At 41.5% G+C, this 12,829-nt stretch overlaps 1 protein-coding gene across 3 annotated transcripts in view; it reads left to right on the top strand.

Moving 5' to 3' along the window:
• The first annotated feature begins 1,732 nt into the window (after window positions 1-1,732).
• LOC112465174 (Down syndrome cell adhesion molecule-like protein Dscam2) overlaps window positions 1,733-12,829 on the top strand; it is a 162,594-nt gene continuing 151,497 nt past the window's right edge. For all 3 annotated transcript variants that reach the window (XM_025032604.1, XM_025032602.1, XM_025032603.1), the window contains exon 1: window positions 1,733-2,045. The gene's annotated coding sequence lies outside the window, so the exon portion shown is untranslated. The remainder of the gene's footprint in view (window positions 2,046-12,829) is intronic.

The following is a 12,829-nucleotide window of genomic DNA, read 5'->3' as shown; positions in this document are numbered from 1 at the left end:
AAGGGGCTGTTCTCGTTGAGAAGGGGGTGAGCAGGGGTAAAATTTCGCGCGTGTTCGAGCCCATACAGCCACCTTGGTGCGACGGCCAGATGTTCAAGGTGGAGATCAACTTCAGCGCAGAGAGTTATAGGCGGATCATATTTTTGCAACAACGCGATATGTTGAATTAAAATCGGTATTAATTTGTGATTCAGAAATATTTCTTGAAATATATAAATATTATCCAACATTTTTTGAATAACAAAATTATGAAAAACTATTTTACCATTACTACCGGTTAATACAATCGTAATTGCGTGAAAAACTTACATCTTTCTTTTAATTTACGAGATTAGAAACTTATAAGACAAAGCACGTTAAACAGCTTGTGGTGGAAATTAAATTTTGTCCAGCGAAAAAAACTCGGAGCAATTACTTTTTCTCCCGAAGTGCAATATTCATGCAATTGTGCGATATAATTACTTGGCGCAGAATTTGCTCGCTTGGGCAGTTTGCGTGCTCGTTCTGGACAATAGCAAAGAGGTTGTAATAAATGTCGAGTACTCCGGCAGATAATAGCTCACGCTATAACAAAAAAGATGAGAATTTAAATAATTTTCTCTCACTCTGCAGTATAATGTTGAAAAAATTATATCAAAAATTCTCACTATAATGCATTAATCTTTAATAATTAATCAGACACTGATTGCACATTTAGTACAAGTATTCATTATTGAAATTATTCTCTGCGAAAAATATATCATGCTGCAGTAATAATTATCATAAAAGCGGCCAAATTTTGCAAATAATCGCGTAGCGAAGAAAAATATAATAATTCTTCCTCTCTTTAATTTTGCCTTTCTCAAACTCTGTAGATCTACAGTTTGCTAATTAAAGCGGAATAGAGTCGACAGGTAGACAACTAAATGGAGCGGACATGGAAGAAGCTTAAAAACCCAGAATCGCTCGTGTGAAATAATTATGTAACATAATGCTCGAAGACATTGCCACAATTCCGTTTTTCTTGTTATTTAAAAATCTTTGTTTCTTTCTCTCTCTCTCTCTCTCTTTCTCTTTGACTATATTACTTCTTTAATGAAAAAAGTATCTATATTTAAATACATAAAATATTAAAAATATATTATATTTAAATAAAACGCTTATATAAATTTGCAGAAAGTTTTAAAATAGTTTTCCTATATCGTAAATGTTAATATTAACAAAAAAACCATGTTTACTGTAATAAAGACTGATTGTGAGTTACAATAATTCTTTCAAGAAGAGTTGCTTTTTACCATTGAAACACATTTGCACATTTAAATTACCGTGTCCTACTTACAAAGGAAAAAAAGTAATACGCGTGTCAGTAGTTTTCTACTTTTGGGACGAAGGGATTTGTACAGACACCAGCAGGCAGTAAAGGGTGAAGTCAAATTTCGTGGACGATGGCGCGAATTCAGCACGAAACGAAGAGCGTGGAGTGCTAGCGGCAACGACAGAGGTTGACCGAGGAGAGGAGGGTCGCGATGGGTGAAAGCGACGAGGAGGAGAGGCAGCGGATGGGCGGATGGGTGGCTGCGGCCCATCGGTGAGAGAGAGAAGGGGCGAACCGGGAGGGAAAAGGGGGCGGAATTTCGCGCGTGCTCGGCTTCATCCCCCTCGACTGCCGCCACCACCGCCGCCGCCACCGCCGCCACCGTTGGATGCTGAGGGTAGCTGGACCGCGCGCGTGAGGTGTCAGTTCTGCGCGCGATCTCCTCCCTGAAGGTGTCAACCTGCTCGCGTTCTATCCTAACGTGGTTCGCCAGAGTGATCACGCACGATCGGAAGCACGCACACACACACCCCCGCGGCTCTTCCGATCGCCCTCTCGTCCGCTCTTTCTCCTCGTTTTTTTCCCCCGCGACTCAACGACGAGCTGTTGTGAAACGGAGCACTCAGTGAAAAACTCGAGGGTCCCCATCTTCTGGACGCGGGCAGGGAAAACCACACGTTCGAGCCTGGCACGTGACACGTTTCAGCTGGCGACGACTATCATGCTGACCGGGATCTTCGAGGGCAACAATGTACGTGAAAAATCGCTCGCGGTAGGAAGCTCGGTCGCATGCCTATTGCATTTTCCCTCTTGCCGATGTGCACGCGGCCGTGGAATCAGAGAGAAAGGGTGACGTTAGTGAGCGTGTCTATCAAAGAAGAGAGAAACAAGATCAGATGTGCGGCATTAATACCAGAATACACGAGATCGTCTTTTAGATCGTTCAGTGCTCTCTAACGGACTTGTGAAGTCCGCATTTCGGTAAAAATAATTGCGAGCAATATCGATGCTGCGAATTGTATGAAAAATATATTTTTTTAGAAGATAAAAATATATCAATATTTTTCTTTTTTATTTATAAGTTGACACAATAGAACAATCCGATGAGATAATAATACAAATTATTATTCTATAGATATTCTGGTATTAATTTGAAGATTAATGGCAGTTTATGTTATTTCATAAAATAACAAATACATTATGTATAGATGCATGTTAATATTTACGTTTTCAGTGAATTATTAAAGCGACCGCAGTCACGTCTCGATTATCGTGTATCGATACGTTATCGAGCGCGAATTATAGCATCTGGCATTTCGCATTTCGTTCAAGTATTATTCGGTCTTTATTCCCTCGATCTTCCACAAAGCACAGTGCTGAGAGAATTGTGCTTCGCGATGTCGATAATTGCACATTGTGGTAGCAGGTGTTATGACATATCGATATGTCTATATACGAGCTCTATTCCGCACAGTTCGAATTTTGCACCACGATATTATTACAGGCGCTGTCTATACTACCTTTCTCATTTTCTATCATGCTTAATAACGCAAATGGAGGTGCGAGATTTTTCCACGCGTTTGTTATCTTCCCCGGGACATTTTTTAGATTAAATTTTTTCACACGTATTTTTCGTGCACACATCTTTGCATCTACCTATGCATTTATTATTTTTGACCCCGAGGTCTTGTCTTTTAGCATCAGCCACGTTATTTTTAAGAAGATAAAAATATGATATCGACATATTTTTATTTAAATTGCATGAATCGCTTCTTTAAATTATATCTCACATGTGTTACGTGTACAATTATGTCTAAAAATTAAAAAGAAAACTTATTTTTTTAATTTAGTATCGACTGTGACCACAATTATACATATTATTCATAGACGCTAAATCAAACCATATCAAGTAAATATAAGCTGTGAAGTACAGATCTCGTAATAACATTCGCATATCGTGCACTAGCATACTCGACGAGCGTTTTGTGTTCATGCTCATGCCATGTAGGGTTTCTCATTATCATATTAAGTAATCGCCCATATTTCCTCTGTAAGAAAATGCGGGTCCCGTGCTTTCAAAAAGTCGGCCAAAAAGACTCGTCGCGCTGACACGCGGATTAAACATTTGCTCTTCGCGCGTCGCGATATTCCACGTTAATAACGCCACGCGAACATCGTTAGCGAATTTATCCTGCGGCGCGCTTGAATAAAGAGAATTATTGTAGGCAGATACGGCGCGGCGGGTCGTATATCGCCGAGGCAGGTTCCTCAGGTGGCGATAATTCATCAGACTCGAGTAACTCGACCGCTCTCCGCGAATGATTAATTAATGTTCAGAGGCAAGCACTCGCTCCCTCTTCGCTACCAATTTTCTCTCCTCTCTATCAACCGTCGTGATAGCTGTTCGATAATTTTTATTATTCCGGCCGGCACTATTTCGCGATTTATGCCACGTCGATCTCACGGCCAGAACTTGAAAGTACGAAGAAAAAGTAATAAATCGCTCTTAAAACCTTGCCATGCTGTGGCAAAACGAAAAAAGAGCTTTTCAAAGAATTCTAGAAAAGCTAATAAAAAAGTTAATCGGCTACATTTATTAATTTTGAATTATGGCATTGAGATATATAATTGCATGCGTGGTATTTTATAAATTTATTTTATTTCAACTTGAATATGTATGAGAATAGAATAGCAGTGGTTTTAATGATTGACCACACATTGAAATTTACGCTTCCGGGTAAGATAAATTAATACAATTTGTTGTACAACATAACGATGGCGACTATGTAATTATAAATTAATTACATTATTTATTAAACCGGTCTTAATTAGATTAATTACATTATTTATATAGGTCGTCACTTAGCGATCATCTCACGTTTTTCTTCTTTTATTTTATTTTTTGAAATAATACGTCTCTCATGTGAGATTAACAACGGTTTCAGACTTCGCGGCTGGGAAGTTGTCTGTTAACTTAACGGTTAACCTGAAAGTTGAGTTATCTATCAATAATCCCCAACATCCATCCTCTATCTCAGCTTCGCGCGATTTAAAGGTATCGCGTACTTTGCTCGTATGTTCGCACGCTTTTACGATCGGCGTCGATACCTTCGACGGTTATTTACCGTCGAAAGGCGCGAGTAGCCCGAGGAATTGCCCTCTGGTTTTTACGCTCGGTGAGATCTTTGCTTCGGCCCTTTGTTTCTTACCTTGTGTCTGTGAATAAAGCACGCATACGTGTGCGGTGAAAATGAGCTCATCCGAATCCACGGTCCGTTTAGTCCGTTTAGTGCGCCAAAAACTGGAACGAACTCAATAACCCGGTTTCTCGTCGGCTGCATGTAACTACTCGAGTGACGTGTTAGTGGGACAGAGAAACATTCTAGCGTGCGTTTAATGTTAGCCATCAAGTGAAAGAGAGAGAGAGAGAGAGAGAGAGAGAGAGAGAAAAGGAGAGAAAGAGAGAAAAAGAGAGAGACTCATTAATTATAAACAATTCAAAGAGGAATCTGCACCGGTGGCTTTACTGGACCACATTGTTGGTAGAAACTAATGCGTGGAAATTCTCTTATCTTATAGAATTCTTGTTTTCCTCCTATTATATCTCTGCTAAGGATAAATTCATGTTTTAATGTAGTAAATGTAGTTATATCAGAAATTTAGTTATCAGATGGACTTGCGGGCAAATTCGCCGTATTACAGTAACAAAGATTTTATTCGATTCAGCATCAGAAACTCCAATTGTTAAAACTTTAATAATCTGCGTCGTTAAAATGACATTTCATTACAAATTGAACCTTCAATCCCGTGACGATTTGAAATAAAAGCAAAGATCGTATTTTTGCCGGACAATACAAAGAAATCATAAAACACGTAAGTTCATATGTCTATATACTCGTGCACCGCTATATTAGGTTCAGTTTGCGTCACGGTAAACTGAAATTGAAGTCTAAATAAAATCGTTCTGCACTTTTTTTACGTGTTTTCTTCATTCAGCAGAAATTACTTGAGCGCGCAAAATGAGTGCTAAAAACATCATACAAAATACAGTGGCAGAGAATTTAGTTAATTAATACGTACGATTGTAATTAGCACAATTATTTGATTGAGTTTGAGCTTATAAAACTTTTATTAGCAGTGGTATCAATCGAAAAACTATATAGCAAGTAGATATCAAAAGCGGCAAAACAACGATAGCAATTTAATTAGTTTGTATCTAAAAAATCCTTTGTGTATACAAATCATTAGGAACATTTTAATTAATATTAATGAAACGGTCAACATAAATTTTTCAGGATAATTTATATCGATTCATATGTTGATTATTTTATTGGTCGTTTGTATGTTACGCATAATATAAGCGTAATATATGTAACATAATGCGTGTGTGTAAGCATAGCCTTATATTTTAAAATATTCCTTACTGTTAGTATTGTCACCTCATTGATTTCAGACTTAGCTAATCGTAATTTACATTGTTCTACAAGGACTATCGTTTTAAGAAAACCCTCGCAAAAATTTCATATGTGATAAATCGACGGAAATGTCATATGTCAACTGAAATTTCGTGTAATTCGTCGAATTTTTCGCGGAACAGCCTCGCTGTAACATTTCCCTGTAACGTTTCGCCATATATATGCCGTCGTTCTCGCTCGCAAATCCCGTAAAGTATTTTTTGTTTATCGCTGTTATATACAGGGATATATAGCTTCGCGCAGGCGTTCGAGGTATTTTTTCATTAAACGCGAATTCGACTCAAATAGGAACGCGCAGATGGTCCGCGCGAATGCCATGCGGAAATAACATTTTGCGGCCCGTGCGGTGCGGCTTCGCGCAAGGAAATCGAATTTCGAGAGCTCGGAAGGGATTCCGTTAGCTGTTTTTCAGCGGTAAAAAAAAATTAGAGGCCGCGGCGGCGGGCGGCGGTCCTGTCCCACGCTAATTGCTTTAACTGGTCCACGTTTTCCACAATTGACGGTCTCGCAGCGTTCGTGCTTATTATATCCGTAACTCTCCTGCCTTCTGACGCGAAATGCGCGGACGCCAAGCTTTTTATCCCTTTTTTTGACTTTCGCGTCCATTGTTTTCTGCAAAATTGATCAATTTGAATGCGAGAACAAAGTATCGTTACCTGCGCGCGAGTATATCAAATATACGTGGGAATCCAATTTAGGTAAAATGAGAATGAAATATCACTCGTCCGAATAAAATTCGATCAAAAGTAACGCGGCACATTTCTGTGTATGGCTCTTACACCAGATAAATCATTTTGAGAGCGATCGGACAAAGCCGCGTTGCATCGCAAAACTTCGCGCGAGCTCACCTTTATCCCCGGCGTGGAAATCAGTTTCATTTAACGTAGCGAACGTCAGAGAGTTTCTCGCAGCGCGTTTTATTTGAGAACTTTATCGACGGATTGACCGGATTCTCCGGTTGCATGCTACGAAAAGAGGAAATTTCTTATGCGGCTCTTCTCGCGTGGAAATAAGGATCCGAAACGATTCCGGCGTATCGATTCCACTTTCAAACACGTAAACTCGTCCTTTCTCCGCCGGTGAATCGTCGCCGCGGAGTGAAATGGTCTCTCCCCCCCCCCCGCTCTCGCTTGAAAGAGCAATACCTTTTCGAGCGATCTTAATTAGAGATGCATAAATACATCGGACGCGTTACCCAATTCTTTTTCATATTATCCTAATCGGATTCGCGATCGTGAAAAGAGCGGAAAACGTATCGCGGAGAGAAACGGAAGGCCGCGGAAAATTGATTGACCTTTCAGCATTCCGCGGACGCCGGCAACTTATAAAACTTCTTAACCAGCCACTCGAAGAAAGAGTTTCCTCGTCGCTCCTTTTTACTGTCCGTCCCATAAGAAATGGAGAAAGTAAGCGAAACTTGCGCCCTCTCTCGTTCATTCATTCTCTCCGTCTCTCTCTCTCTCTCTCTCTCTCTCTCTCTTGCCGCGCGTTTCCGTTTCCCCTTGTTTCACTAGACCCAACCGTCGCCCCGTATCCGCTTCCGCTGAATTTTACTACGGAAAGTTTATACGAATCTCACGACGGAGAGTATGAATAATCCAAGAAATTACCATAAAATCCAACAGAGGAATCATCGAACGTTGCTCCGTGAGAGCAACTCCAAGTTTAATGATTACGTACGCAAACTGTGATTGACAAATAAAAATTAATGGAATCCTAAGTGTAATTATGTTTACGTAACCTGGTTATATTTTCCGAAATATTTGTATTTATTAATTAGAGAGATCTCTGCTTCTATTTATTTTATTTCTTTTACGTTGCAAATTTGGGTTTAAATTCAAAAAGATTGAGACCGTATGAATACTATTTATCGCGATACGTTACGTATAAGGATTAAACGTATCAGGATTAAGTTGCAGGAAGCAGGTCAAACTCTTCCTGCGGATGACACCCTAAAATTTAAGCCACGTCGTGGAATCCCAGAGCGCGGTAGCTTCCCTTTGACAGCGGAACATTAGAACAAGGGTATCTAACTATGTTGCTAAATTCTATCAGGAGGGCGCGTTAACAGCGTAATGGAACATTCTGATGGTGCGCGTGTCGCACCGGATATATCCGAATAATTTCTCCGTGAACATCCAAGGTATCCGCGTATCGCGCCCGCGGCACGACTCCTTCTTCGTCACGTTCTTAAAAAAAATTCCGCTCGGGCGCGGCGCGCAATTACCGCCGGACTCGTTAACACGCGAATCAAGGAATTCCACGAAAAAAAGTGTTTGCAATAGGATATCCATTAATACCCAACGAGAGATCTGTCGCGCGGATTAAAAGCGAGCCGCGTGCGCAGATGGACGAGAGATTTGCCGAGAGCGTGCTAGACAGATCGATGTTACATTCTCGGTGCGAAACAAAGAGGAAGAGAGAGAGCGAGAGAGAGAGAGAGAGAGAGAGAGAGAGAGAGAGAGAGAGAGAGAGAGAGAGAGAGAGAGAGAGAGAAAGGTGGAGAGAAAGGGAGAGACGATCTTTTTAAAAAAGGGGGATGGATACGTCAAACGAATAGTTTGTTAGAATATAGGTCGCGCGGAATTACGCGACGCGCGTTTTGTTGCTCGCGCCCGGCTCTGCTGAGCCCGGGGCGGATTCCTCGCATGTACGCGCGCGCATAACTAACGCGTTTCAATTGCATGGGGTCGTGCAAAAAGGACGGGCACGTGTGCGCGTTTTTCATATGCCACGTGCAACGTCGCTGCTGATACCGTGGAAGCGTGTATATCATCGCGACGCATCTCGCGATGCAATTTGACGAATTATGAAAAGCGCGTTTATATTGGATGGGGAATGAAGTAGGTGAAGATCACGTTAGCAATTTCCGATTCTTGCTCGGAAATGGTCTGGCATCGATTCTGTAAAATTATAAGTGATTGATACTGAGGAAACTTTGATAAAGCTTTAGCATTTGACGATGCATACAAAAAGCGCCTTAAAAATATCAATTTTACTTTCAATGATAAATTTTGAATTTAAAGTTGATTTTTCTCTTAAAAGAAATTTATAAAAAAAGTTTTTATTTATTATAATTGTTTAACACTTAGTATTAAATATACTTGCAATTCTAATATGTATCGTGCTGCGAGAAATATAAAATAAATTTGAAAACAAAATCTTTGATTTAATTTCAAATTATTGAAACGTCCAAATGGTGCGAAAGTAATCGGCATCAAAATTTTGTCGAAGGAAAAGAGACTATAAATTCACGCAAAACTCACAGATGAAAGGAGTGACGATGCGATTGAAACGTATCAAAGCGTATTTAATCAACCGATCGATTATTATCGAGCGTGCGAACTCTCTGAAAATTAAGAGAGACGTAATTTCGCCTACGTTTTTATGAAATTCGTCGTCGTCGGTTGCAATGACGACCGTATCTGCGGGATTTTACAACTACGGGATTACGTATCCGCTTTACATTAATTACGCAGACGCAACTCAATCTCGGGGATTTAATTTGTTTTCAATTTATTCTCTCTCTCTTTCTCTCTCTTGAGAGCATACGAGTAATTGAGGAGAGCGAAGCTCTGTCGATAGAAAAGGTTTATCTCATTCCGCCTTTAACCCTTTCTTTTCAAGCCCGTCGCACATTGAACATTACACCTTATATCCTCCACTTTGTATATTATTTTATATACGCATTCATTTTTCTTGCTTCAGTTTATGAATGTGCTCTGTAGCTCACAATTTAAGTCAAAATTGTTAAAGTTTCTGAAAAATTCCTGAAATATCCATGTCACGTAATAGAAACGGATTATGAAAATATATTAAGATTTCTCTCTTAATGTATAAATTCGACGTAGAATGGAATTAATTCCGGGCGAGTGGGAGCGCGGGATAATTGCATAAGGTCACGCGGTCGGAGGTATTCAACGCGAACGCATTTCGTAGCCGGTCGTTCCCCGCGCCGCGCCGCGCCGCACCGCATCGCGGCACCGGCCGGATCGATACATCGAAGCGGTCATATCCGACTCCATAATTCAGCGCGTTTATTACGTAATCCTTTAATTCACGCCGATATAAATTAGAATAAACCCGACGGGAGGAGGAGGGAGGAGACTGTCCGAGTGGATCTTCGTGTCCCGGGAGTAACCGCGTGCGTATATAACTGACGCGAGCGTGCGATAGCGCTCGCGCTCTCGAAGCATGATTTATTGCACGGCGAAGGAGACGGCGCGATAATTCTTTAGCAGCGTGACGCACGCGAGCCGTGCATATACGAATTCGACGTGCGCTTGTCACGTTTGATAAGCTTCCGGAGATATAATTCATTCGGCTTGTGTCGCGAACGTGCGTTCTCATCTGAAATCTGTTATAAAGCCTCTCCCCGTTTCTCTTCGCCTCGTTACGCAACTACCCAGGCTCAAAGCCGAATTGCGTCAGCGTGAACAATTTAAATCCAGCTGAATAATTCAACGTTAGATTATTGTCGGGTGACATTTGCATTTGCAAACAGGAAAAAAGATTTAATTCCAATTAACGTTAATTGGACGTCGATGCGATTTTCGAGGAACAAAATTCTATATTTTACGATATAAATTGATGTGTGATCGTACATGAATTATTGAGGAAAGTTGTTCGACAACCTAAAGAGTTGAAATATGGCAGAACCTGTGAAATGCATCCCAGCAAAAACATGTTAAAAATAGATTGGGAGAGAAATGTATTTGCACTCTCGAACTCCTCTGAGAATCACGCACAAAGTTTCTTTACTTTTGGAAAATTCCCAGGGTCCTAATTACACCGTAAATATCCTTCACCTGAACATTCTCATCGTTTTCTTATGTATTTATTATGTCTTCAAGTTTCGATCGTAAATAAAAACAATTTAACCTCGTAAAATTTTTGAAAAGAGATTAATTAATTTCGGATTTGTGCTAAAAACTAATGAAATGCATATTAAAATTATTTGATTATTCTGGTATTACTTATTTTAGAATTATTATTAGTAATCGAGAAATTATCTTTTCAAGCTTTCTATATGTTATGAATTCCATCGAACGATAATTTTGGTTGTACAGCAAAATCATTGAATAATCGCCGTAACTTCGGCCGTCAGGTATCCTTAATTTTTGTCTCTAGTACAGCTATTGATTAAAGCACGTTTTAGTACCTTATCATCGCTGTGAGTGGTCCGCGAAAGCGTATGCTCCTCTCGCTTCGCGTGTATAAACTGCCTTAATGCACCTACCGTGAGAGTGTATCATCGCTCTCTGCAAATGACATCTCCGCCATTCATCGTCTCTTATCCGTGTTTTGTCCATTGTGCCGTCGCGCGCAACAAAAGCGCTTTAACGATTTAATAGAGAGACTCCTTTCCTCCTATTCGCGATTTTCCCCGAGCATCGTAGTTGCTGGACCTCTTCGCGATTCCCTCACAAAGATTCTTAAATTTCCTGCGCCCTTTTCAACGCGCGCGAATCACACGACAAAAGTGAACGGCGGCGCCAATCGCGATTACCATACGTCAATTATAATTTTATTGGCGATTTGAATACGTTTTATCTCTGTCTTCTTCGCGCTCACCCGATTATTTCTTCACATCGAAAGGCACCCGCGTTGCATTAATTAACGCGCTACTATTTATTGTAATATCTGTATGCGATGCATAGAGCAGCTATGTCACTTTGAAACGCGATACCCACCTTTGAAACCGTATATTGCGCTCGCTCGTAATTGTACCGACAATGAGCGCGCGTTCTGAAACCCGGTAATCGATTGGCACGGATGCGTTTCCGTGAATGCGGGTGTGTGCGCGCGCGTATGTGCTGCTTGCGCAAGTTCTGTGTCAGATCGGAAATATACAGGCGAATTAATCGCGAATAGTAAATGGATTTTCATGGCAAACGATTTGAGTTTCTTTTTCACTCTGATCCCGAGTGTTAATTTCGCGCGTTGCGGAGAAAATCGCGAAACGTGACGATCATTTAGAAAAATATCGGGCGTTACTCGACATCTCTAATTTTTTTTTCATTAGAGGCACGACGAGGGCGCTTTTCATCGTCGCGGCGTCGCCGAACATTTATTATTGCGCGACGGAAACCCTCGTGTGCGTTTCCTTCAGCGCTTTTATATATTTCCGACGTCGAAACTTCTTAATTCCATAATTAATCTCCCATTAACTCGAGAGCCGCGCGAATCCTTCCGGCGCTTTCAACGCCGCGTCGATTATTATCGAACGCCCCTCTGGCCCCCGCCGGGACATTTTGCCACGCATTCAATGAGAGCGGCATTCGAGACGGGTTAAAAGTAACCCCCTCGCATCCACCTCGCGCGCATAAACCGCCTTAATGCACCCTCGGTAGCAGGCCATTACACCACGCATCCCCGCAGCCTCCCTCGCTCCTCTCTTTGGTTGCATAGTACTCGCGCATGCACCCGGTGCACGCAACCATCTAAACACACACGCCCAGCCTCCGTGTACGTATAACCGCCCACCCCCTGGTGCTCTTCACGCATATTTATGCCGTATCGGCCAGGTAGTGGTGGTAGTGGGTGAAATTTACATTACCGTGGCCGATACATTATTTCCACGAGCATTAACGCGCCGACATTATTGCGTTCTCCCCGTGCACACTCTACCTCAAACCATATCGCGGTCCTACACCCCTTCCTCCCTCGAGCCGACCGACCGTCGGGAATTGCGCGACTTTCCCCGACAATGGATCATCACGTCTTCGTACGTGTCGGTGAAAGGAAAAAAATTCGCCCGCCAGCAGGGCTGCGAAAGCCTGAATATCGCTTCGAGGATGTATGCTGGCTGCTTGTCCTTTGTCGTCGAGGATCGCGCTTTAGAATAGCTTCGTTTTCACCGCACAATCGTCGACCGTGACGAGCAGTCAGCGATATTGCACGCGGCTAATATATTCGCACGAAACACGAAGAAAATGGTTTTCCTTTTCTTGGATAATCAGCCGTGAGTATCGCGGGCGATTTTTATGCTAAACTCAACAGGAGTCCGAGAGCGATTTTATATCGTAATGAAAAATATAAAGAGAAATGGTATATACAG

Source organism: Temnothorax curvispinosus, unplaced genomic scaffold (assembly GCF_003070985.1).
Source record: "Temnothorax curvispinosus isolate PA1 unplaced genomic scaffold, ASM307098v1 QBEX01014974.1, whole genome shotgun sequence".
In the NCBI taxonomy this organism is placed as follows: Eukaryota; Metazoa; Arthropoda; class Insecta; order Hymenoptera; family Formicidae; genus Temnothorax; species Temnothorax curvispinosus.
Note: the sequence above shows the minus strand (reverse complement) of the source record. Positions and strands in the feature narration are given on the sequence as shown.